The following is a 25257-nucleotide window of genomic DNA, read 5'->3' as shown; positions in this document are numbered from 1 at the left end:
GCCTTCAACTCAATTATACTCTAGAATTAATGGATAAAGAACTGCTTTAATTAACATGACGATAACTGCGTACTTTGCGCCATGTGTATTTTTATTTGGTTGCCATTTTGATCTGTTTGATTCATCAATTCTCACTGCAAACAAATCGTACGTTGATTATTTAAAACAATGAATGTATTTTCACTATGCTTATTTTACACTGACTAAACAAAATTGATTATATGAAGTTAAGCGCCAATTGAAGACGCATAAGTAACCAATTACATATTCATTCTTCGGATTCTAATGTTTCACTTCCTTTTTCTTCCACTCTTGACCTTGCTAATTGCAGAAAACATAGGGGGGAGAGGAAGAGTGAGGTATTTTAATTTTAACAAAAAATACAATTACCCGGTATTCATTTTTCACTGGTAATTTGGAATATTTTTAGTAACAATCTTCAATACGTTTATTATAATTTTGCAATATTAATTTCACAACGAAATCCACTTTGAAACACTGTTTATATTAAACCTGTCAGGAGAATCCCGAAGTGTTTTATCCACTCTATTCAGACGAAAGTAGGAATGCAAGACATTAGTTTTAGAAATGATCTAATTCTATCATCGGTAACTTCTGATGATAGACAATCACACGAGGGTTCTTTAAAGTGTTGGATTTTTTGTGTATTGATATCATATTTTATTGCCAATGTCATTATATTATATGCCTTTGGTGAGAATTAAATACACAGACAACAACTGAAGACAGTAGTAGTTAACTACCCGTTTGTTTGCATAGGACTTCCTGTTCTTTTAATCTTTACGATTATGCCATATAAGCTAAAAGGCGGTGATAAATGAAAGGTAAAACATTACATGTAGTAGAGGAGATTTGAATATATTGAGCCAGTTGAACTGCGCCGAGATAGGCATCCAGCCACACGGCGAAAACATAGCTGGATATCTATCGCCATATGGAACAAGAAACGAATTTCTGTTTGCTGAGAATACTCAAGAGTCCAGATGCCAACTAAATGCACTTTCGTGTTTTTAGATTCATCAAGCGGTACCTGTCACTTAGTCCAGTCTGCACCATCACCAATATTCAAAGTGTCTGCGACAAAGAATTGACTCATTCTAATATTCCTTCTCTTTACCGTCCAAGATTGATTTTGATTATTGGTATAAAGATACAAACGGCGCTAATAGTTTCATTGATCGAATATTACTCGTAGCAATATGTTTTGTTTATCTATTTTTCCATTTTATTTCTTTGGTGAGAGATAGTAACTTTGTCTTGAGCTCTTGTGTAGCTGGCTCGTATAGAAGCTATTGAAGAATGAAAATAATAAAAAGCATAAATAAATATTGGATGTGGCTCAAAATATGTTTTTTTCAAGTAATAATGCACGGGCACGTCTTCGGACCGGATTGTATGTTTTCATAAGAAGGATGTGCGAAATATTAATATAAGCAGTTGTAACTGGCTGTATTTGTATTTTGTGAGTAGTAATCCAAACCAAACTCGATACAAGTAATATTCATAACAGGCTATAACAATCAACAAAGATGTCAAGTTGTCGAATAAATAGCAAGTTTCATTACTATTGGTTTCATTACATTTGGTTTCATTACTCACAACTCGCCCTTTACTGACCAGAATTTGATCAATCCTCACACATATAATAATTGACGAATTCAAACCAAACTTGACACGAGTAATTTCCATACGAGTCTCTGGAAACAACTACAGACAACAAGTGGTCGAATAAAAACTAAGGATACATTACCTATAACTCACCGTTACTGATCGGAATTTGAGCAGCCATCACACAAATACTAATTGACCAATTGAAACCGAACTCCACACAAGCAATTTTGATAATACTCTCAAGACACCAAAACAGCAAGTGGTCGAATAACAAGCAAAGGTACATTACCAACAATCCACCCATACTGAACAGAATTTCACCAGTCCTCGCACAAATAATAATTGATCAATTAAAACCAAACTAGACAAAACTGATTTTGATAAAAGTCCAACAATAAGCAAAGACGTCAAGCAGTCGAATAAAAAGTAAATTACATTACCAACAATCCACCCTTACTGACTAGAATTTGACTAGCCCTCACACAAATACTAATTGACCAATTCAATTCAAACTCGACCCAAGTAATTTTCATAAGTCTCTAATAGCGACCAATAACAACTAGTGGTCGAATAAAAAGTAAGGGTTAACTACCTACTACCCACTCTTCCTGACCAGATTTTGACCAGCCATTACAGAAATACTAATCGACTAGTTCAACCCAAACTCGACACAAATAATTTTCATAACAGTCTCAAACAACCACAAAAGAAAAGAAGTGGTCGAATAGAAAGTATGGGTACCTTACCAACAAATCACCTTTACTAGCTTTATTTTGACGAGCCCTCACACACCAGTCCTCACATAAATAATAATTAACCAATTGAAACCAAACTGGACAAAACTGATTTTGAAAAAAGTCTAACAATAACCAAAGATGTCAAGCTGTCGAATAAAAAGTAAGTTACATTACCAACAATCTACCCTTACTGACCACAATTTGACAAGTCTTCACAAAAATACTAATTGATCAATTCCAACCAAACTCAACTAAAGCACTTTTCATAACAGTCTGTAACAACTACCAAAAAGATCACGTGCTAGAGTGAAAATAATGGTACATGACCTACAATCCACCCTTACAAACCAGAATTTGAACAGCTCTCACACAAATACTAATTGACCATTCCAAACCAAGCTAGATACAAGTAATTTTGATTACAGTTTCTAAAATTACCAAATGCAACGAGTGGTCGAATAAAAAGTGAGAGTGCATTAGAAAATACCCTCCATTACTAACCAGAGTTTGACCAGTCCTGAAACAAATACTAATTAACAAATTCAAACCAAACTCGACACAAGTAATTTTGATAACAGTCTCGAATAACAACTAAAGATAACAAGTGGTTGATTAAAAAGTAAGTATACATATCCTACAACCCACCCTTACTGACCAGAATTTAACAGCTCTGATATGAATACTAATTTCATTTTATTTTCATCCATAAATCATACATGATGCTCGAAGGAAGACGAGCGTATGAATCGGACACGTCAATAAATAAGATACAAAGAAATAGTTATTGCATACTAAAAACAATAACGATACAAAATATAAGACATATTATATGAGACAAAATTACACTATACAATCTACAAGCTGCATTTAGCAGGCAGGTATTTAGCCACTGAATAAAAACAATTGTCCAATAGATACTTCTTTGTAACTCATTTAAATACATTCATTGACTCAATGTTACGAATATCTTTAGGAAGGTTATTATTTATAATGTTTGACCTAAATATATGAGACCATTTTGAAACAATGCTGTATGGTGATTTTTAACGTGGAGATTTCCCTATATGTAGTAATATGACAGTGAAGGTTTTCTTTATTGGCAAAGAATGTATTAAGATTCTGGCGCGTGAAAATTAATAACTATAATACATAAAGACATTGCTGTGGTAATGTTTGTTTTTTTATATTTTTTTACATAGTTTTTTTTTGCTCTCGCATTGGCTAAGACTCTAATAACTTGTTTCTTTTTTCAATACGGAAGATTAATTTACTTCTTGAATCATTTCTCCAGAATATAATGCCGTACATTAACAAAGATTGAAAGCTATGAAAATAAATGCTATACAGCTATTTATATCCAAAATATTTTTAATAACTTTCAAGGCATAGAAAACATTATTAAGATTTTGTGCTAATGTCATTATGTGGGGGGCCGCGGTGGCTCAGTGGTAGAGCGTTCACCTCTGGTGCTTGGGGTCCCGGGTTCGATCCCAAGTGAACTTTGTGGTGGACAAACACCGTGTGCGTGGGTTTTCTCGGGGTTCTCCCGTTTCCTCCCATTTTCTTCATTCCACCATTTCATTCATTACTCATCATCACCGTCTCCTTTAGCCTAACCGGCATAACCGTGGGACGTAAAACTCAAAGATTTCATTTCATTTTTTTCATTATGTGGGTATCAAAAGTAAGGGTGTTACTTATATGGAGACCTAAGAAATTTGTTGAAATTACGTAATTTAAGTCAGAATTCATAATTGATACATTTATGTCATGAGTATGTTTGTTTGGGAAATGGTGAAAGTACAAAGCCTCCGATTTTTCTGTATTTACTTTTAAGCCGTGTAAAGTAAACCATTTTTAAAATTGATTTTTTATGTTTTTATTTCCTGTTGCACTGAGCCGTAATTTTCACCTGTAATGAAGATACTTGTATCGTCTGCATCTAAGGTTGACACCACTGAGTCAATGTAGTTAGGAAGGTCATTAACGTATAGCAGGAAATGGACAAGTCCCAGAACCGAGCCCTGTGGAACACCGCTTAAAACTGGGTTGGAATGTGACAAGAAATGACGTTTCTTTATCTGTGTATATTATTTCGACCGATTGAGTCCAGTTTTCCACATAGGATTTTAACCAGTCATTTACTATTCCGTGTAAGACATAGGCTTTTATTTTCTGAATTAGCCTATTGTAGGGTACTAAATCAAAAGCCTTTGATAAATCCAGAAATATACCTAAATACTTCTTCCTATTATGCAATGCTTCCCGTACTTGTTCAATATAATTATACATTGCTGTAGTTGTTGATTTGTTCTTTTGAAATCCATGCTGCAACGTAGAAATAATGTTGTGCTTGGAAAGAAAAGCAACAATTTGGTTAAGTATCGCAGATTCAAATATCTTTGAGAAAGGAGAAAGTATTGAGATTAGCCTAAAATTATCTGCATTTGTTTTTGAGCTTTTCTTATGTAGAGGTTTAGTATTTGCATTTTTAATGTCAGGTTGACCAATTGAAACCAAGTTCGACACAAGTGTACGTTATCAACAATCCACCCTTACTGACCAGAATTTAAACAATCCTCACACAAATACTGTTTAACCAATTCAAACCAAATTTTACAAGAGTAATTTTGATAAAAGTCTCAAACATCCACCAAAGACAACTAGTGGTCGAATAAAATGTAAGGATACATCACCTACCATACATTCATACTGACCTGAATTTGACCAGCCCTCACACAAATACTGATTGACCAATTCAATGCAAACTCGACTAAAGCACTTTTCATAACAATCTGTAACAACCACCAAAGACAACAAGTGTTCGAATAAAAAGTAAGGGCATTACCTACAACCCACCTCTACTGGCCAGAATTTCACCAGTCCTCACACAAATACTAATTGACCAACTCAAACGAAACTTCACACAAATAATTTTGATAACAGTCTGTAACAATCAGCAAAGGCGTCAATTGGTTGAATAAAAGTAATATTACACTACCTACAATTTACCCTTAGTGCCTAGTTTTTTTTACACGCCTCATAAAAATAGTGATTGAACAATTCAAACCAAATTCCAAAACAACAACTTCAAATCACCAAAACAACAAGTGGTCGAATTAAAAGTTAAGTGAACGTTACCTACAACCCACTCTTACTGAGAAAATTTTCATTAACCCACACACAAATACTAATTGACCAATTCAAATCTAACACGATACATGCAATTTTGATAACAGTCTCTAACAATCACGAAAGCTAACAAGTGTTCGAATATATGTAAGCTTACATTAACAACAACTTACCTTTACTGAGCAGAATTTGGACCCTCATACGAATACTAATTGACGAATTGAAACCAAAATAAACAGAATTAATTTTGATAGCAGTCTCTCACAATTACCAAAGATAACAAGTGGTCGAATAAAAAGTAAAGGTTCATAATCTACAATCCATCCTTACTGGCCTGATTTTGACCAGCCCTCATCCATATACTAGTTGACATTTTCAAATCAAACTCGATACAGACAATTTTATAAAGATCTGCAGGAACTATCAAAGACAAGTGGTCGAATAAAATATATGGGTACGTTACCTATAACCCATCATTACTGGCCAGATTTTCACCAAGCCGCATAAAAATACTAATTCGAAAGTACAAACTAAACTCGAGAAAATATTACTGAAAACTGTCTTTCAAGGCTAACAGTGTGGAAATGGCCTAGCGATAACTACCGCTACATCATCGATAACCGCCCTTAGTGACCAGATTTTGACCAACTCTCATATAAATACTAATTCACATATTTAAACCGAACTCAATACAAGTAGTTGTGCTGATCTCTAGTAACTGCCAAATACACAAAGTGGTCAAATAAACACGAGAGGGATGTTACCAGTAACCGAAATTTACTTACCAGTTTTAACCAGTTTTCATACCAGGGCTCGGACTTTGGGTTATAGGGCTCCGGCAGGAGCCTCACTTGAAAGAAACCACATTATTATTATTATTATTATTACTAGTAGTAGTAGTAGTAGTACTAATAGTAGTAGTAGTAGTAGTACAAAATTAACAGTCTTGTAAAACCTTTGCGATGGAGGGGCGAGAGATGCATAGTCGACCACGTAGGGGTCCCCTGGACGAACCGTACCTGTGGGATACCTCAAACTTCCCATTGACTGTGCAATGCATAAAGCTTCCAGAGTGATCCCTCAGGTAAGGTTAACACTGAGGGCTGCTTGGTCTAGCCACACCTCGAGCGAGGCTAAAATTTTGTCAAAAAAAGTTGAACGTAAAACTCCGAAGTTGAATTCTACTATGATAAAGCATTAACATCGTAAGCAGCAAATGCTATATCAAAAATATGAAATAAATGTTCTGAACTTTGTTCTTGCAAAGGTGGAAAAATAATGGTGTAGATCAGGAATACAGTTCTTTTTTAATTTTCAGATAAAGTCTGTTAACTCACAAAAAAGATATATGGAGGATATAGAAAAGCGGAAAAATAACGGTGTAGATTAAGAATACAGTTCTTTTAAAATCTTCAGGCAAAGTCTGTTAACTCGCAAAAAGAAATAAGGAGGATATTTGCTAGAAAATATGTGAGATTCTAGCTTTACAATAGAGATCCCACTAAAAATAAATTACATATAGGGCCTACACTGTACCTTTTTTTTGTTTTTTGGACAAAATCAGCCCATAGTATTTTCGAGAATGTATTTTCTAAACAAATTTTGAGTAAAGGTTGACTTTAGGAGGGCATTAAAGTTATGTCTACAAATACAGTATTTCTGGGGAAAATTCTATGCAAATAGCGTAAAACTTATTATCTACTTATTCCTAGAGTGTTAACAACCAACTGCGTACAATTGTATGACACATACATGCTTACCTAGTACATATAATGAAAGCCACATGTCTCAAAACCACGCACTAAACTTTGCAGGCCGATAATTACAAGCAATTTTTTTTCATGTATTACGGTTTATGCTGGAGAGCTATAGTGGAGGTGCCTCCGTATGGGACGAGCGAATATGTAATGATGGTTACACGTGTAAGTGTGTTAGCGGTTCAATCGAGCAGACGGTTCTACGAAATAGAAAATTATAAGTAAAATACGATATGAAGCCCTACATTTTTCATGAAGGAATGAGAGTGTGAATATAAGTAATTACCATCCATGACAGGATATTAAAATGAATTTTAAGTGATGATAAAATTATTGTATGTTTAAGTGTGCTTTTCCGCTATCTTCGTATATACGTATACCCCATCGCTGACGCCCCTGCTCCCTATGGACGCACCCGCTCGCTATCACTCGGGTTCCCCTGAAGGACTCCTACACTAACTCAGATAGCATTCGTGCTTTTGGTCACATAGCACAAGTTTTCATTACATACGTCCACACTGTATTTATACTGAGCCCTACTGAAGTCAATGTGCAAGTAGTAATGGAGCTCTTGGTCTAATGCATGCTCTTCTAAAAGAAATAGAAAGCTCTAACCTAACCTGAAGATGAAAGAATTGTTTCATAATTTGTTACAATTATCTGCTTGAATAATGCTCAAATTAGTACAAAAAATATGCTTTAATCTGTAGTAGGTGGTCACTAGAACCTAGTTTTGCATTATAATTACATAATTATGAACCAAACTTCTTAACACTGTTTCCATAATCACAGGTACATGTGAACCGCTGCCTAAAGGGTGTTTTGTTAACCGACTGATCTAGTAACCCAAGTATCGGCCAGAAAGATTTTGAAGAGCTTTCGCAAACAGGTAAACCATCTACGTTCACGGTAAGAGTTAACAAGTCAGATATGTCGCCTGGTTTTAGGGTTGATATTATTGGATATTTTTTACCATGTCGTAGACATTCATGTGCTAATTTTACTATTTCATTTTCTACACCAAAATATACTAAAGAATACACGATCCTGTAACACTTGAGTGAGGACGTTTCGTGGAGTTTGCAAAAGCGTCCTAGCATCTGTAGGAAGATCAGGAAAATGAGGTTTCACAATCTTCAAAAGTGCCGTTATTGCATTGTTAGGTATATTAAAGGTTTTAGGCACACAGAATGAATGATGTGGTGCATCCACACTTATGTTGTCACTACTCTTTGCAACTATAGAAGTTACGTCATTACTTCTCTCACTACTGTTTGTAAATATACAAGTTGTTTCAGCGCTTCTTATACAATTACTGTAAATATTTACATTGTTAACAACACTACTGAAATGCAACCTGAATGAAAGTTCACAAAATTCTTAGAACATCCTGCAACCTGTTTCCCAGGTGAACGCAATGCCTCAAGAATGGTCCATTCCTCCTTCTCGATTAGTCTCCTCTTGTGTCTTTTGGAAATTGGATGATGTTCGCCTTCGTTCTCTTCCTCCATTTCTATCTCTTCCCCAGCGGAACCAGTTCTGAATCCTTTCTTTTATTTCCTGGTCTGTTGCTTTCCTGGCTATTCCATTAAGCCGCACAGTCCCTGAAATGAAACTAATTTGTGAAATCAACAGAACAATACTAGATATACTACAAATAGAAACAATATATTACATCAATTCTTTATTATCCGTACTTCAGTAACGGTTCGAAAATTCTTGAATTATGAACACACAAACTTACTACAATGCTCTATGTAACAGACTGGTATGACTGGAAATAAAACCATTGTCTTCATGATAGTTAATTTTAAAAAATTACGATTATACACAATGAAATAAAATCTGAGAACTCACCACATAAAAATAGTAATTTCAACGGCCTCACATCATAATATTTGGTTGTAATTAAGTAAAGAAGAAAGGTCAAAAAGAAAAATTGGTAAAAATCATGAAGGAAAGTTCACAACACTTTAAGTCAGAACATTGTATAGGCTATGCACGAATACTAGAGATAAGTCACAGTGTACGTAAACAACTGCAAGAATCACTGCTATGCTTTCTTCTGAGATATTGGCAAACTGAATAAAATTCGTGTCAAGAAAGTTAACTACGTTCAACGTTGACAACGGTTAATTTTTAATCCCAAACTCTGTACCAAGTTTTAATTATTTTCAACATAAAAATTGATGATAGGTCATCGAGTTTTTTTCTTTCCTTTAAATGGTGGGTTTTAACAGGGCTCTCGACACCGAAATTAAATTGCCTGCAAATTTTAAACTTTCTCGTAAATATCTCAGAAACGTATAAACCAGAGAAAAAATGCAAGTTGTTGTTCTTTTAACAATACGATTTTACAAATGATAGCTTAGGTACAACTTCGCTGAGTGTTTTTCGTTGTTTGAAAGTTAGGAAATCAACTTTTTAACGCGAAAAAACTATTCGTTCTTAGCTTTTTACATAAGAAAAATATTCAGAGCAGTTATAACTGCGCTATAATTTGGAAAATCACATTGTTAAAAGAAAAACAACTTGCAATTTTTCTCCTCTTTATAAGTTAATGAAATATTTAGGGAAACGTTTAAAATTTGCGGCAATTTAATTTCGGCGTCGAGAACCCTCTTAACCTTTTTTTAAAAGTTTAAGTCTTATATATCACCTGCCCGCTTCCACTTGAAAATACATTTCCTTGTCTGCCTTTAATTTTATTTTCTTTTTCTGATTTCTCATCTTCCACAACGGGCTTATTCCAGAGTGGCAACTTTTTCTGGATAACAAAATTCCCTGACTTTTCCAAGTCATTTTTAAGCTTTTTGTCTGAATTTTTTCGGGTTTCTTAAATGTCTGTAACTTTTTATCCAGTTTTCATTATATTTTTAACCAACCATACATTTCCCTGACTATCTGTTATTTTTCAAAATTCCCTGACTTTCACAGGGTAGTATTTTGACCAACTTTAGTTAAATGGTTTAAAAATTGTGGAAAATATGAATTTTTGAAAAATCCCAAAAGACCCATATTTTAGAAAATTGGATCCCATCTACCTTGCTAATGAACCCGTCCAAGATATTTATACAGCCAATCTTCGTGCCAAATTTCGTTTCTATTCGTTGAAAATGACGGCAGTCACTTCGTTCATCAGATAGGTATTTCATGTAGAGGATATGCCACCTAACGCTGCTACTTCAAATAGTTTCGAAATGAAAAATATCGCAAATCCAGTTGCGCAGATTTGTACCCATGTCAGTTCTTTAAAAAAAAAAAAAATAGAATCCTGCCTACTTGGAAATTTAAAATGACAAGTCAAATGATACCTCGTTTAATACATCTTGGGACATGTAACAACGGCTGTAGAAAACATTGCGATATGTGCCACAATTTTCAGAAAGGCTGACAAAATGTATGTCGTCCTAATAAATAGTGCCTAACTCTGCGACCTCAAACAGTTTCAAAATGAAAATAAATGTGACAAATCACGATGGTCATAAATGTACGTGTCCAAAAATATTGTGAACTGCAAGTACCCACAGGGCGTATCGTGGGACCCGGGAGGCCAACTTGAAACTTTCAAATGGTAACATACTGTAGGTCGACTGCTACCTTGTTCGGTAGATCATAAAACATCCAACAGCGGCTGTAAAACGCATTTGCGATATCGGATACCGTTTTCAAAATGGCCGCCAGAATTATTCACGGGCGGTTAGGAAAACACATTTTGGCGGCCATATTGAAAATGGTGTCTCATAACCCAAATATTTTCTACAGCCGCTGTTGCATGTTCCAAGATCTATCGAAGAAGGTAGCAGTAGATGTAGATGGCCATTTGAAATATTTAAGTTGACCACCGGCACCTTATGATTGGGTCCTGATGGCACCTGTGGTTTACAGATTGTTTCGGACCCTGTCATGAGTACATTTCTGCTCAACTGGATTTGTCAATTTTGAATTCGGTTTGAAAATATTTGAGGTCGCGGAGTTAGGCACGGGTTACTAGAATGACATAAATTTTGACAGAAATATCCAAATGGCCCATATCGCAAATGTTTCCTACAGCCGTTGTTGCGTGCCCCAAGACATATTAAACGAGGAACCATTCGACCTATCTTCTCGTTTGCAATTTCCAAGTTGGACCCAATGATGGGGTCCTAGGCGCCCATGCTTTTAACAAAAAAATTCGACTCCTCACATGGGTACAATTCTGTGCAACTGGATTTGTGATATTTTTTCAATTTGAAACTATTTGAGGTCGCAGTGTTAGGTGGGACACCCTGTCCATGCAATATACTTATCTGATCTTTTAAACGATAGATCGGATCAAAATTTCTAGAATGGGAGTCTTTTGCACTTAAAAAAAATATTTTCCACAATTTTTAACCAATTGGGACTAAAGTTTCTGAAAATATGAGTGTTAACCGTAAATTATTTGTTTGAAAATAAGAAATGTTTAAAAGAATGAAAATGACGGCCGGTTGAACTTCTTTAAAAATTCGTAATTTCCACAATTAACAACCGATCAGAAACAAACTTACTTCAAAAATGGGTATTTATAATACCTCATTTGTAAAAGACTCCTTTTTGAACTAAATTTGTTTCTGATCGGTTACTAATGAGAGAAATGGCGAAGGTTTTAAAAGTTCAACTGGCAACCATTGTTACTTTTTTTGATAGATCTTTCTGATTGTCACACACAACTAACACATGATAAACACATATTTTGACCAACTTTAGTTCCGATCGGTTAAAATTGTGGAAATTGTGAATCGTTGGAAACCTCAAAGGGCGGCCATTTTAAAATTTTTCATCAGATCGCTGCGCCTAACGAACTATCCAAGAACTATACAACCAATCTTTGTGACAAATTTGGATTCAATCTGCTGAAAATTGCTTTAAAACAACGTAACTATCGCTACCGACAATGTCGTTTATTGCAGAAACAGGCCATTTCAGATTTTAAGGCTATTAAATGTTCTCATATAATTACCTTTACGCCTCGGTTTGCTTACACACAATCTTCTGTACAGTAAATATTGCATAGGACTACGTGAATATCCCCAAACCAAATCTTCCATCCCCAAATACAATACAACTGTCAGTTCTCATTTTGCAATACTGCTCTCTTCCGCATTGAAGAAAATTATTGAACATGTACAGAACTCCCACCAGTGAAGGCCGGTCTCGCTACTCTTGTTCCTTCTAGTGGCCCATGCTACAAGTGGGTGATGAAATGCGAAAATGATCTTCTATGATTTTGCCTTTTAACATGAAATGATTCAAATATACTTCATCAACTTCTGTCCCTTACTTGTTAGTATCATTGAATTTCCTTCAGTGAAATGAAAGGCGTCAACACAAGTCGACTAATGCCACGCGTCAAATTTACGAGAAGTATCGAGATAAGCTAATATCCTACCTATTATTATTCTTGAAATGGTCAACTTCTCCAGGGATCTCTTTATACATTTCCCAGTCCAATTGTACAAGACCGCTACTTCGTCAGTAAAAACTCTTCTTAATATGTTTCTCACGACGTGGCCAAGATTTCTCCCAACAAAGTGCCAAGTAACGTTTCCGGAAACAGAATGATAAAAACAAGAAAAGAAATGAAACTCTTGCTTCACGTTGTAATTAAAGCAACCTCAATATACCACTAGTGGGTCTACAGACCAATGGCTCCATGTCACTTGAAATAACTATTTAACATCTAAGGGTGGATTTCTATAACACTACTTAAGCACTGACTAGGATGAGGATTGTTTAAAGGTCCAATTTTTGTTGCAAAGACATCATTAAGGAAAGCGACGGTTCAGCCGTCGCTGGAAAGCATAAATAGTCTAGTTACTGTTTGGAGGTGTGTTTAGTCGGAAACTCAGATGTACTTTTTCAGAATGAACTGTTTAGTAATCAAACAACTCCGTATTTTTGAAAAGATAAAACATTATTTCTGGAGAATAACTGTTCTCAGATGAATAAAGGATGATTTCGATCCCATTCTTGCGTACCGGTACAATCATGATGATGTACGGCTCTTGCATTGAATTTGAAAGCACACACTGAGAAAAATCCATTATCCGGACAGCGGTATATTGTACAAATACAAGGATTCGTTATGTTTACTAAGGAAATCTGTACGGAGCGTACTTTATCCATATACTACATAGGTACTGCCTTTTACCCGCTTAGATATTACATCATGTCGCTGCAGGATGTCTGACATCTAACAATCTTCCGTATTTTACATACGTATACGTATGTTAAGTACTTCAGCTATATGTTAAATACGTCCATCTGTGTGTGAGATCCAGGCCGCCTATAGACACCTCTTTCTTTCGCCATGGCTGACGTCATTCAACTACCGTCTTTTGCTTGCGAAACGAGGTTGTTTACAAACGGAAAAGAAGAGAGGAAGGAAACAAATGCTTGGGTAAGTACGCTAGTTAACTATTACTTTAGTTAAATATTCCATTAATTATATATTCTTTTAGTGTAACTTGCTTTAATATAGTACTAAGTAAGTAATGTAGTTTATGAATACAATTCTTACTATTGTAAAACTCGTTAATGATTGAGGAGAATGGAATGGGTGAATCTGAATTTTGAGAAATCTTTGAATATTAATGTTTTGAAACATTTTACATTTCAAGGTAGCAAAATGAATGTTATGTGTTTATTCATTCCGTTTTATATGTGACGATTTATTACTTGGTGCAGATTTACTACAGGGCTGCTTAACATAATTGCTAATAAACCGTTTTCAGCGCGAAAATTCCCTTGTGTAGTGAAGATTTAGGATTTAGATTTCTGGGCTTTCGGCATCAATGGCCTTGTTAGCCCGTCGCATATGAGGGATGACTTCCCTCGGTGATCACACTATCCGGGGAAAGGAAGGGAAGAATGGATTGGGGAAAAATGGGGCCGCGGTGGCTCAGTGGTAGAGCGTTCACCTCTGGTGCTTGGGGTCCCGGGTTCGATCCCAGCTCCCGCCAAGTGAACTTTGTGGTGGACAAACACCGTGTGCGTGTGTTTTCTCGGGGTTCTTCCGTTTTCCCCCACTTTCTTCATTACACCATTTCATACATTACTCATCATCACCGTCTCCTTTAGCCTAACCGGCATAACCGTGGGACGTAAAACTCAAAGATTTCATTTTCATTTTTGGATTTGGGAAGGAAGAAAACGGCCTGGGACCTATATGTTAGGTACCACTCCGGCATTTGCCTGCTGTGAATGAGGAAAAGCCAAGGAAACCTCATTCAGGATGGCTGGACTTAAAATCTTTTGATACTTTTTCGACCGAGTTCCCCCACCGGGATCGAACCCGGGACCGTTCGCACCGAAGGCGAGAGCGTTAGCGACTACGCTACGCGGGGCCACTAGTGTAGTTTAGAAAACTCATTTTTACTAGGATATTTGCAAGATTTTTTTTTCTTTTAGTTTAACGCCCCATGATTGTACATCAATGTAAGAGAGAAGGTGACGATGAGATACATGATAATGGTGGAATCAAGAAAATGTAAGGAAACTGGAAAGTCTTAAGAATAACCACACCTACAGTGTTCACCAAAAGCCTATTTGTCGGGAGCAGGAATCGAACCAGGGACCTACCGCGTCAGAGGTAAGCGCTCTCAGAGCTTTCTTTTGTTTAAAGAACTTGTTTACAATGAAATATATATATATTACGAAGATATTGACATATTTTACAGCCTCACTGAAATTAAAAAAAAAAGTAGTCAGGGAGAGCTTACTTGTCAGGTTTTTATTTTTTAATTTAATTTATTTATTTTTGCTTTGTTATGTTCCCTAGTTAATTAATGTTTGGGTTACTGAAAATTAAAAAAACCTTTTTAGTATTATTGTTATGTCATCACTTTGGAACCAAAACGTTAGATTTTTTTTCTTGTGTTTTCATATAGGAAGTTGGTGAGTTTGTGCCTTAGCATTGGTTTGGTTTCTAGAACGTAATTGAAGGTCATGTTGAGTTGAGTCTTGGTGGGTTTGAGTTCGTGAAGTGTCAGGCACTGCTTGTGCCCCTGTCTTCTGTTTGTGATGTTTCCTGGCTTTGGGCAGTGACGTATTTATGTTGAGGAGTACCAACGCAGGCCGCGTGATATACAGGTAGCTACAACATAGCTTCAACAGTTACGAGTGCCAGGTCTTTGAATTTCAGCTTTCGTTACGGCGTGACTAATGCAGTATAGTACTAGGTTGAAATTCTATGGGTGGTAAAAACGGTATGGTAAGAAATACAACGTAATTGTTATTAGTTTAATTAGTGTTTCTTCATAGTATTGTTTCACTATTTCTAGAAGGAATTAAGTATTAACGAAGTAATGAATAAGCAAAAGCACACATTGATTGACGTTTACTATTTCTCATACTCCATTGAGAATGTTTTGATCCTCAGTTGCGCAAACATCCAGTGTGCGTTTATTTTCTTTCTTTTTTGGGGGGTTTACACTGCCTCACAGATGAGCTCACTCGTGGCTAAGTGGTTAGTGAACACGCCTTTGGCGTGGGACACCCGGGTTCGATTCCCGGCCGGGGGCCGCGGTGGCTCAGTGGTAGAGCGTTCACCTCTGGTGCTTGGGGTCCCGGATTCGATCCTAGCCCCGCCAAGTGAACCTTGTGGTGGACAAACACCGTGTGCGTGGGTTTTCTCGGGGTTCTCCCATTTCCTCCCACTTACTTCATTCCACCATTTAATTCATTGCTCATCATCAGCGTCTCCCTTAGCCTAACCGGCATAACTGTGAGACGTAAAACTCAAAGGTTTCATTTCATTTTTTCTTAATCTCTTGCACCGACGGACCGATCTCGATCAAATTTCCAACGTAGATGCGGTTCTGGCCTGGGAGTGTTTTTAGCTATTTACTTTGACAGTAGAATTTAGGGGAGGGGAAGGAGGGGGACAGAAAAAATAAATGACTTAATTTACTTTGAAGTGTAAAAGTGCGAGCGTTTTCTTCTCTCTCTCTCTCTCTCTCTTTCTCTCTCTCTTCACTCCTCCAGTCTCCTCTCACTTTTAGGGCCGCGGTGGCTCAGTGGTAGAGCGTTCACCTCTGGTGCTTGGGGTCCCGGATTCGATCCTAGCCCCGCCAAGTGAACCTTGTGGTGGACAAACACCGTGTGCGTGGGTTTTCTCGGGGTTCTCCCATTTCCTCCCACTTACTTCATTCCACCATTTCATTCATTTCTCATAATCACCGTCTCCTTTAGCCTAACCGGCATAAGCGTGGGACGTAAAACTCAAAGATTTCATTTCATTTTTTCCTCTCACTTTGATTTCATGATTTCGCACTCTGATGAAAAGTATTAAATACCGCCAGGAAAAGTACTAATATATAACCTCTCTTTTAGGCGCCCCTCCAACCACGCGCCCGGGACACGTGCTTTGCTTGCTCGCCCATAGCTGCGGCTCTGTGAGCTACATAAGTAACATACAATGCTTACGTAATACTTTGGGTAATAAGTACTATTAAGAAAGGAAGAATTGCATTTTTTTAACTTTGGGAAAGAAGCTACTATGGGATTAAAGATAAGGTAGGAAAGGCAACACATTCCAGTCTATGCTTTCACCCAGCAGACATATTGTTTGGAACCAAAAAAATGTGACTTTTGGAATCTTGTACTTAGGTTCACAGCGGAAGCGACGAAATAACTTGAATCATCCATTGTAGCTCTCCCCGCAACCAGTTTCTAAAATGTTGGCAATAAGTTTGCGAAACGAGAGGTGACGACTCCAATTTTGGGTGAAAAGTCGCTATAAGAAATAATCGAGAAATTCATTGTCTATAAGCATTGTAAAAGTTGTAGATGTAAACTAAACAATATGTTCTACTCACTGGCGCAAATCCCGGGGGGGGGATGACGGATACATGTCCCCTCCAATCTTGGAACTGAGGGGGACTTCTCCCAAATAATCCGATTTGAAATGTGTTTTTTGGGAGAAATTTGATGATTTTTGTCCGATTGCTACAAAGGAACGTGAGATAAAATAGATGTCCCCCAGAATAAGCCTCAAATCTGCAGCCTCCTAACGCTAAAGACAACTCTGATCCTCCACAACATTGTTTTTCAACTTCATAAGTATTTTGGACATCGCCAAAAAAAGTATGGTAACGGTCTTACCCTCCCCCCCCCAATGTTGAAGACAGATTTGCGCCGCTGGTTCTATTCACATCTTTGTAAACAGAGCGCAACCATCCTTTAATTCAGGGATCATTTCAGGTTGTTTCGGGTACTTTTGTTCATGTTGTGGTCAAAATAGTTCCGAAATAATTAACACTACAGTACTTACGTTAAGCAATTTTTTGTAAAAGAAAAAGTGCAGAATAATTAAAAGACCCCAGAGGACAAATATAACAAACACCTTCTTCGCCTTTATTCACGCATCTATAGCTAATCTTGTTGCTATCGGTAATGATGTATTACGTGTGTCTCTCAACGGAAACTCTGCGAACTAAAGGACATCAAGTTTGTAGTTATTCTTCGTTAGAGGGCAAGGGTAACATAACAATGCAGGATTGTGGAGTAGTGAGTACGCTGTACAGGGCCGGCGCTAGCAGTTTTGCCGCCCTGGGCGGTACTTTCAAATGCCGCCCCTTTAATCCACAAACCTTATTTTGACAGAAGACATTCAGATATTAAGAAAAAGTAAGATACCATATTTAAAAACATGTATGAAAAGGAAAAGTAAACAAAAAATTGAACTGCCTCTCTCGAATGCTTTAATATTTAAACGACTCCATACATGACACAATATTCAGTATGCTCGATTTTGCTGTACGTGATATACAGCAGGGCATACAGTTTTTTTTTTAATGTATGCTTTAGTTCGACTAAGAATTTTAATTTTTAAGCTTATTTTATATCAAAAGGTGTTTCCAATAGAGTATGGAGCAAAAAGATAATATAGTGAGTCAAATATTACGGCAAAAGTAAGTAATTAGCTTAAGACTTATAATGTACTAAAACACAATAGAAATACACAATTTAACATAGTTTAATTGAAAAAACTTTTCTTGTTTTGGTATGAGCAAATTCCTTTATCACATTCGCGTAGTCCAATGTTTCAGCCAATTGATGTTCCATTGCTATCATCACTAGAGCACTTAAACGTGTTTGAGATATGGAAGAATGTAGATAGTTTTTAATAAGCTTAGAGTAAGTTTCGAAAAATTTCTTTCTCAACTTGCCACGGTTACTGGTAAGATAAACCAAATCATAACTGCAACACTGATATAGGGAGCAAAGTCATATTTCTTGATTAATTTTAGTCTCTTTTGATGAACTTTTAGGCTTAATTATAGCGGTTAATAGTTTCAGTTCGTCTTTCAAATCACGGGTTAATATCTTTCGATTCTTCGCGTATTAAAATGCAGGCACTTTTCAGACAAAAGTTCAGGTGGCATATCGTTCAGATTATTTATATCGTAAAGAAAATCGAAATACTCGCTGTGATGTTTAAATTGCCCAAACCTTTCTCTTAAATCTAACACAATCACGTCTAGAAGTTTGTAATAAAAATCGATCTTGTATCTTGTTTGTGGATCTTCAATAGCTTCATCTTCTGCCTTCTATTGAAACTGTCTCTTCTTTCGACTTCGAGCTTGCACTGTATTGCCTATCCATGGATCATCCATATCTAATGCTGATGCCAACTCCATCGCATCAATTAAGCAAGGTTGAAACTTTGCATCATTTCTGCTCCTCTGAAAGTTCTCAGATTTGTTTTAAAGAAACCCTACTGGATCAAACACATGAGAATCAATGCTTTGGATACTTTTGTTTACTATGTTTATGTGGAGTGAAAAGTCATACCACATAACGAGTGAGTAAAGAAAGTAAAGCCACGCAGGTGGTTTGCTATACACAGAGCATCATGGGCGATCATTCTATTATATTGTCGTTACTTATTTGAAGTAAGGTATCATAAACCTCTATTTGATATCTAAGTGGAGTCAGAGTATCAACTCGACTCTCCCAGCTTGTGATACTGAGTGGTTTTAAAGTGAGGCTGCTACTATGTTCCTTTAGTATGGCCCAACGTTGAACTGACGCAGAAAAGAAGTCAGAAACTTTTTTTTAACTATACAAAAAAAAAAATAAAAATAAAACGGTGGACTTGAGATGTTGTGGCTACATCGTTAACGATAAAGTTTAGTAAAGGAACATAGAAATCTTGAGAATTTATTTTTTCTTTTCATATTGGAACTATTGTCATATCTTTGGCCCTTCATATCTTCGATAGAAGTTCATTTCTTTTAGCCGTTTAATTATTACTTCTGTCAGTTCTAGCTAGACCAGTGATGTCTTTTACTGGTACGAAACCAAGAAAGTGTTCGCAAATTTTTGTAAGCCATTCTCCATTATTGTATGTAATTTGTACAAAACGAACGATCCTTTGCTCTGTACCAGAAATATCTGGTGTACAGTCTAGCACTATAGTATAATATGTTGCAGCTCTCAACAAAAACAGTATTTTACTTTCAATTTACTCACTAAGAATAGGAATTTAAAAAATTTTGGACATCTTTTCCTCAGTAATGGTCGCATTTATTTTGCCCTCCCATGGTTCTTTTAATGTGTTCGGCCATGATTTGTATTCCTTAAATATAAAAACAATTATATATATATTTATATATATTGTTGATAAGACATGATAATGAACAATTTGTAAATTGGTTAAAAACTCGCTGCTAAAACCTAAATGTCTCTAGGTGCTGTAGGCTAGAACCGCCTGTCTCAAGTGGGAGTGTACCTTTTGCGTACTTGGAGTGGAGCGTTAGAATATTGCTGAATAGAAAAAAATATAAAAGACACTTGACAGTCTTATCCGCTCTAGCTGAAAATCTTATCTACGCTGCTGCAAGGGAAATCTTGAACGAGATACCTGTGGCTAGTAGTTTGATAATTGAAAATGAGGGGGAATGCTTTGAATTTCCTGAATCTGAGTGAAGTAAGTTTAAATTACATTCTCAGGGAACACAATTTTATTTTTCCATGTGGGCCTATTACGAAGCATTATATTTTAATAATATTCTTTTCTTTTTCAAATTTTGCCGCCCACTAGACGTGCCGCCCTGGGCGGTGGCACGGCTCGATCCCCCCTCGCGCCGGCCCTGACGCTGTATTTCCAAACTCTTCATCACTTGCGCTGATTAAAACAAACAAACAGAAAAAAAGAACGTAAAAACTGTTTTTAACTAATAATGCTTCTCTACAGATGAACATTTTGTTTGCAGCAAAAAGTCGCTAAATGTGTAAGTAGGTAAATCGTCATTTAAAAATCACCCAAAAAAGTCTCCAATCGGAATTTTTTTTGTCGCTATCGTAGGGCGACCATACGTCCCGTTTTGACCGAGACAGTCCCGTTTTAGGGGCGTGTCGCGGCCGTTCCATCAGTAGATGGAAAAAAGTAGTATTCGTCCCGTTTTATGTAAATGAAAGAAGTAAATAACAAACCCAATACCTTTACTCCTTTTAAAAGTATAAATCATAACAAAGCGGAAAAAAATGAACTGAAATTCCCTATATTAAACATACTCTATAGTTCGCAGTACTGCTCGAAAGGCAGCAGAGGTTTTAGCAGTTGGTTGTGTGTTGAACAAATTTCAACGTGTCTTTCCTTTTTGATAAGTACCCGCTCTGTAACAAAGAGAGAGAGGAGGAAATCTGATATCAAGGCACTGATAAGAACAAAGGTAGATCTAAAAGTCTAGGGTTGCAAGAACCTGTCCCGTTTTAAACTGAAAATTTTACCTACGCTATCGTTGAGGTCGAATTCCCCTTATTTAGCGACTTTACCCAAAATTGGCAACATTGACCCCCACCGAACAACACCCCGTTATCTTTAGCCTAGCCAGTATAATAGTGGGACGTAAAACTTAAAGATTTCATTTCGAACAACACTCCCAGAAACCTATTGTTATACCATTCCCAAAACACCCTTTTGTACAGTTCTCCCTATTCGAAAAAAATTGTAAATAGCAGTGTTCATAGATAAATATGGAACTCAATTTTCCTGAATTTTCCAGGTTTTCCAGGTATTAATTTTGCAATTTCCAGGTCTAGTGGAAGAAACTAATAGTACGAGAACACATAAATTTTAAGAATACTATATTTATATATTTGAGTATGGCCACCCTTCTCCCCAATGAACGATTGCAATTAAATATTGAGTCACAAGAAAATAAATAATTAAAATAAATAAAATTTAAGTTGAAAAATATTAAGTTGAGAAGCCTACTAAGGGAATTATATAATACTTTTGTTCCATACTTGAATACATTCAAAATATACAAAAAATATTGGCTTGGGGAAGAAAAAAGGGCCCGCGAGATTTTAACTGATTCTTGAAGTACTCGACGACAGAAATAGATTACTGAAAGAATTTTCAAAATCGGCACAGGCAAACATGAAGAAAATCGCATTTTCAGGTACCGGTTCAAAATGAGAAGAAAAAGGGACCGCGAGATTTTAACTGATTCTTGTAGTGCTCGACGAGAGAAATCGATTAGTGAAGGAATGTTCAGAATCGGCGCAGGCAAGCATTAAAAAAAAGTCGCACTTTCATGTACCGGTTCAAAATGGGGAAGAAAAAAGGGCCCGCGAGATTTTAACTGATTCTTGTAGTACTCGACGACAGAAATAGATTACTGAAAGAATTTTCAAAATCGGCACAGGCAAACATGAAGAAAATCGCATTTTCAGGTACCGGTCCAAAATGGGAAGAAAAAAGGGCCCGCGAGATTTTAACTGATTCTTGTAGTACTCGTCGAGAGAAATCGACTAGTGAAGGAATTTTCAAAATCGGTGCAGGTAAGCATGAAGAAAATTGCATTTTCATGTACCGGTTCAAAATGGGGAAGAATAAAGGGCCCGCGAGATTATAACTGATTCTTGTAGTACTCGACGAGAGAAATCGATTAGTGAAGGAATGTTCAAAATCGGCGCAGGCAAGCATGAAGAAAATCGCATTTTCAGGTACCGGTTCAAAATGGGAAGAAAAAAGGGCCCGCGAGATTTTAACTGATTCTTGTAGTACTCGACGAGAGAAATCGATTAGTGAAGGAATGTTCAAAATCGGCGCAGGCAAGCATGAAGAAAATCGCATTTTCATGTACCGGTTCAAAATGGGGAAGAAAAAAGGGCCCGCGAGATTTTAACTGATTCTTGTAGTACTCGACGGGAGAAATCGATTAGTGAAGGAATTTTCAAAATCGGCGCAGGCAAACATGGAGTAAATGGCATTTTCATGTACCGGTTCAAAATGGGGAAGGAACAAGGTCCCGCGAGTTTGAACCGCTACGATGTATGTTCACGAATGTGCCCGTCTTCTCAAATTTAGTTAATTACTGTGACACTGAAACATGTGACACAGAGTCACATTGTGGATGACTCTGCAATCGGCAACCACTGCACATATACTCCTCCTGCCCCACAGTTTGATTATTTCGATCCATTCCTCACGTGCTAACGGCATGGTTCAACATCTGCAAGAAAGAGGTAAATGTAACGTTCAATTGGCAATAGCTTTTCACCAAATTAAGCTGCATGAAATCTGATTGCATATTTGACATACTGAGAAAATTCTAGCCCGTGGCCATATGTATCACATATCCCACCAGTTCATAAAAATTTTGAACACAAAATTACGGTCGTCCGTGTGACGTACTCCCAAAAGGCCTAATGTGTATCACCCACCTCACATTCAATGAAACCACATCCGTGTAGAATTTAGAAAGGAACTTCTTATGATGTATACAGGATGTCTCAAACGTTCCCTGACATAGGGTAACTCTGTTATTATCAGAGTTACGACAAAATGTAAGAGGAAAAACATCTCGAAATATGACGTTTTCAATCTAAAGTGAACACTTTTTTAAAAAATCGGACAAGATGAATGTGCTGTATACTCTTTATGTACCCAATTTTAAATGAAAATGCAACGTTGTCATTTACCTGGACCCACGACATAAGTGAATGAAGTTACTGTTTGAAACGGGGGCTGGCCATCGACATGTTAGCGTAAAAGACAGTAACTTCACTCACTTCTGTTGTGGATCCAGGTAAATAGCAACGTTGCATTTTCATTTCACATTGGGCGCATAGAGAGTGTACAGCGCAAACGGGCCATCCGATTTTAAAAATTCCTTCACTTTAGATTGAAAACATCATAATTGGATATGCTTTTCCCTCCTACATTCTGTTGTAACTCTGATAATAACAGAGTTACCCTATGTCAGGGGACTTTTGAGACACCCTGTATACCTTATTTAATGTATGTTTGATGTCACTATAACTGTAGTATAATTTAGTTTGTTTAAATTTACAATTTAATACAAGTAGATTCGGATTTACATGCGTAGGATTTTGTATGCATCTAACTAATGAATTCTTTTATATTTATGCTTAACTTAGTGACTTGGCTTTGGACTGCAACTGATTATTGTAACCCATTATTGCTTGAGAAGAAACAAGATATCCGAATCTTCATTTGGAGAAATCAAAGGTCTATTGGAAAGCTGGGGATTACAATCATTAATTTCTACATTTCAAGGTGCGTAGTAAATTATATATTGTGTTTATTGTTAAATTACTATTATTGGGTTTAGAATCAATGAAGCACTTCATGATATTTTATGGGGATCAAGATGGGTGCCGGATAGATAAGTATTTGAGCGTCAGGCTCTTATTTCTTTTCAATTTAATATTTAATCAATGATTATTTTTCTCCCCCATTATTCCACCAAATCGTATTCCAAGATCATATATCCATTTTTGTTCGATATATCCATATTTTTTAACATTATCTCTTTCATATTTCTATATTTTCGATTTTTGATATTGTTTATATTTCGATATTGCTGTATTTTTCGATATTTCTTTGGTGGACTTTGTGGTGGACAAACACCTTGCTCGTGGGTTTTCTCGGGGTTCTCCCGTTTCCTCCCACTTTCTTCATTCCACCATTTCACTCATTTCTCATTATCACCGTCTCCTTATCCTAACCGGCATAACCGTGGGACGTTAAACTTAAAGATTTCATTTTTTATTAATCTCAGCATTTTATAGTGTATTCTTAAGCTTAAGGTGATGTATAATTAAATTTTGAATTCAGTTAACTTATTTTGTTTCTCAGATTGTTTTTAGAATGTATGTACAAACGTTGATGTTCATTCTCGAGAGTTTAAAGTGACGTATAGTTATTAAACATAGTATTTAATATTGTACTCAACGTGGAAGTGATATACAGTTAACTTTTGAATTCAGTTAACATTTTTCTTTCTGAAATTGCTTTAAAAAGTATGTAAAAACGTTTTTATTTTCTTTCTTGAGCGCTAAAAGTGATGCAAAGTTATTAAGCTTACTACGTTATATTGTATTCTCAACCCTAAACTGATACACAGTGCGTTTTTGAATAAATTGTCAAGTTATTTGAGTGATGAACACTGGTAGAAAATCCTGACTACTACTGGAACATTGTGATTTTAAGGTGACGACTACTGGTGCAAGGATTTTAAAATATTGTTTTTCCTTCAAGGGCTACTCCTTTTTGAATTCTGACTACATGGTCACTATAGGAAGGATCAGTGAGTCTTTCCAACTATGGTACAGCTCCGACAGATTCACGATGCTCAGAGAAGAGACAAAATAGTATGTTTTCAAACTTAAAGTGAGAACCACTGGCGTTTTTACCTTGCTATGCAAAAGTGAGTAAGTACTCCAATGGGGTTCCAATGCGGTACCTAATTTCTGCATTTTAGATATATGGAAATACATGTCTCTAAAATGTAAAGAACTGATTTTTTGGGGGGGGGAATAAACTATAGGTATGTGGGGCTTGCATACTTGACGCTACAATTCGGAAATTGAATTAAAATATGACTAACGGCTATCAAGATGTTGTCAAATAAAGGGAGGACCAACACAGTTAAGGGGTTTTCGTGCTAGATGCTAAAATTTCCGAAATCGGTCATGGAAAGTTAATAAACACCAGT

At 36.5% G+C, this 25257-nt stretch overlaps 1 long non-coding RNA gene across 1 annotated transcript in view; it reads right to left on the bottom strand.

Moving 5' to 3' along the window:
* Window positions 1–3119: 3119 nt before the first annotated feature.
* The window catches only part of LOC145674421 (uncharacterized), a 95309-nt gene continuing 73171 nt past the window's right edge, over window positions 3120–25257 (bottom strand). Inside the window, exon 3 of the long non-coding RNA XR_014128925.1 lies at window positions 3120–8862. This is a non-coding gene — a long non-coding RNA (uncharacterized LOC145674421). The remainder of the gene's footprint in view (window positions 8863–25257) is intronic.

Source organism: Thermobia domestica, chromosome 17 (genome assembly GCF_964235325.1).
Source record: "Thermobia domestica chromosome 17, izTheDome1.hap1.1, whole genome shotgun sequence".
NCBI classification, from domain to species: Eukaryota; Metazoa; Arthropoda; class Insecta; order Zygentoma; family Lepismatidae; genus Thermobia; species Thermobia domestica.
This window is presented reverse-complemented; position numbering and strand designations above follow the sequence as displayed.